This window comes from Hipposideros armiger, unplaced genomic scaffold (assembly GCF_001890085.2).
Source record: "Hipposideros armiger isolate ML-2016 unplaced genomic scaffold, ASM189008v1 scaffold_151, whole genome shotgun sequence".
NCBI lineage: Eukaryota > Metazoa > Chordata > Mammalia > Chiroptera > Hipposideridae > Hipposideros > Hipposideros armiger.
In genome coordinates, this window is record NW_017731501.1 from 3,522,980 (window position 1) to 3,526,426 (window position 3,447).

A 3,447-nucleotide genomic window follows, 5' to 3' on the forward strand; every position below is an offset into this window, starting at 1 on the left:
ACTTAGGGACAGTCAGGACTTACACCACTGCTCAGTGATAATGAGGTCACCCCTCAGTTCTAAACAGGAACAGGGTGAGGAACCAGCACGCTGATCCCCACCTAGAAGGAACAATAAATCCCCTACCCTCTTTCCTTGACAGGAGCCTGTCAAAGGAAATTAGCTGAAGGAGAAAGTTTAAATGAGATCCATAGTGCACAACACATAACCCAAAATATCCAGGACTCAATAGAAAAGAGTCATCATACCAAGAACAGTGAGATGTCAAACTGAATGAGAAACAACAATGTCAACTCTGAGGTGACGAGACACGTTGGAATTATCTGACAGTGATTTTAAAGCAACAATCATAAAAATGCTCACATGAGCATCTATGGGTATTCTGGGAACTAATGAACAAAAACAAAACAAAAAAGTCTCTGAAGAGAAGGAGAAGATATAAAGGAGAACCAGATGGAAACTGTAGAATTGAAACATGCAATAACTAAAAGACTCAATGCAAGGTCCAAGCAGCAGATGAAGGTGTCAAATAAACAAAAACCAAACAAAAATAACACACACATGAACGGAGCCCAGGGATTTGGGAAATTATAACATACTATGAAACGTTTGTATCATTGGAATCTTTGATGGAGAGGAGAAAGAGAAAGAGAGTGGGGCTTAAAAAGTACAGAGTAATAATGCCAAAAAGCTTCTCAAGTTTGGAAAAAAGAGAAATAAATGAATCTACAGATTCAAGAAGCTAAATTCTGAAAATGAAAATTCTCAAAAAATCAACAGTAAGATAAAGCTCACCCAAATTTCTGAAAAGTTAAAGACAAAGACAAAAGATTAAAGCAGCAAGAGAAAAATGACATCTTACTGCTAGGGGAAAAATAATGCAAGTGACAGCGGATTTCTCATCCTAAACTACAGAGCAAAGAAAGAAGGGGCACACAAACATTAATGTGTTGTGAAAAACCAACAGTCAACCCAGAAGCCTGTATCTAGTGTAACTACCCTTCTGTTAAGGACGGGACATAAAGACAGCCCCAGATAGAGAGAAAATAAAGAAATGTGTCACCATCAGAATTACTCCAAAAGAATGGCTAAAGGAAGTTCTCTAAAAAGAAATGAAATAATGCATGAAAAATNAATAAGGTAAACTTGCTTTTATGTGATGTGTACACATTTTCTATTTCTGTTAAACTTCCAATTTACACTATTAGTATGTGTTATTGTAAAAATTATTAGAATTAAAATGCTAAATGTTGAATATATTGAATTCAAAGTTTACCATTATGCTGAAATGATTAGCATTTGTTCCTATAGCAGTGGAAAGTATGTACCTTTCTCATCCTCAATATGATTACAGAACAATGGTTTATTTTCTGCTTCAAAATGCATAGGACTGAGCAGCAAATATGATTTGTTGGAAGTACATTTTCTTCATTTGCTGTTAACCATCCTTTCCAGTATATCATACAAATCATATTAATTTTTTTAAATTAAAGTTTATTGCATTCACATTTTATATTATAATCCTGCCTATTACACTGTATTGAATGGCTTATTATTTTGAACCTGTGATAATTCTACCTTTTGTTTTACCCTGTATTATCCACTAATTTGACTCTCTAATTTTCTCAATCTTCTTTTTTTATTGTTTTCTGAGTTCTCTCAAAGATGTCTGAAATAATACAAAAGAAAAATAAAATTTTACAGTCACTAGTATATTATACCTCAGCACAAAGAAGACCAGTAACCATAACTAATTATTGCTATTCAGGACAATTACCCCACTGCTGTTCACAACAAAATCTTTTCTTACATCTCAGCACTATTATCTCTGCTTTGTGTGTTAATGTTTATTCAATTGTTTTCTTATTTTGTCTTCAGTGCATTTCAGTTTTGCATTATGTATTTACTATTCTTCAGGAGCACTGATGTTTTCGCCCACATTTTCCTATCTTCTTGAATGTATTCCTTTCCTCTTTTAATTGCCTGATAGGTATCAAAATGATTGACAGCCCTGATGTTCTTACCCCAGAAACCTGTTTGCCCAATACATCAAGGTCAGGCCCCATTTAGTAGAAGAACCATAAAAAACACATGTGATTGGCATGCCAAACAGTAACAAGTGCAAACTTCTTCCCAAGGCCCTCCTAGCTGGAGTATGCTTGCACAAGACCATTAAAGTGGTATTCTTTACCCCAACGAATATGTTTCTTTTATTCTCTTTCCATTGTTCAAATACTTTGAGTGTTTCATTGTAAATCTATTGAAAAAAAGGACTAGTTGTTTTGTATTTGTATGTGATTCTTTCCAGATTTAATGAAATGGCCTGTAGTTGTTCCNCACACAGTATGACACATGTAAGAATTCCTTTTGTAAAGGGATTCAGAGTAGCCAGTTATCAGGGTAAGGCTCGAGGTGACTGAGACAGAAAGGTTGAGACAAGAAGTAAAATTTTCACTAATTTACAGTTTTCCATGGGTATTGGTCAAAAATGGTACAGCTTAAATTGATATTAATGACCCCTCTTTGATTCAAAATCATGATTTTATATATCAAAATTATGCCTAATATATTTGTTACATTCTTATAATTAAGCATTTTTTCATCATTGTTGAAAGAGACCACTGATGTTATACAAGAAACATTTTGTTGTGGGCTAAATTTGGCAGCACATCTGGCCAGTTTATCAGCTTGGTGGCATTATGCATGTCATTTAGTTTGCCTGGGTCTCAATTTCCTCTTGAAAATTGGTGAGTGCAATACTCATCTCATAGCTTATTGAAAACTAAATAGAATAATGGATGTAAAAATGCTTACATCTGCATAAAGCATTATTATGAAAAAATAGCATTTGAGGACACCGTTTTAATGTCACTAAATGAAGCTCACTATAGATGAGGGATATCAAAGGAGTGGCAGGTTCAGTTGTGTGTGTGTGTGTGTGTGTGTGTGTGTGTGTGCGCGCGTGCGTGTGTTTTCTTCTCATAGACAAGTTAGCTGCTTGGATTTTCTCAAGAAGACAATAAAGGTGAGGAGGACATAGGAAGAGAACTTACTCTACTCTCAAACTGTTTCTGAGTTCCTATTATGAGATCCTCTCTTTGGTCTTAGAGATTTCTGAGAGGGAAATTGAAGATAGCTGCAAAGTAATTTTAGTTTGGTATATGATGTTTGAATATTGTCATAAGGAATCTTTGACTCAACTTGTGCAATTGGCAAGTATGGCCAAAAATGGAACATAAAATCAATTTCTTTCTTCAGTAATTCTAGGCAGTGAGACAAATATTATTTTCTTTATATAAATTTTAAATGTTTCCAGTTTGAATTCCTCTACTGGTTATGATGACAGACTTATAACTCAATATTTTTCTTCATCAAGTGCAGATATACCACTCTTTTCATCATTCTTCCTCCTCTCAATAATGTCTGCAATGACCATTATTTTTTTTT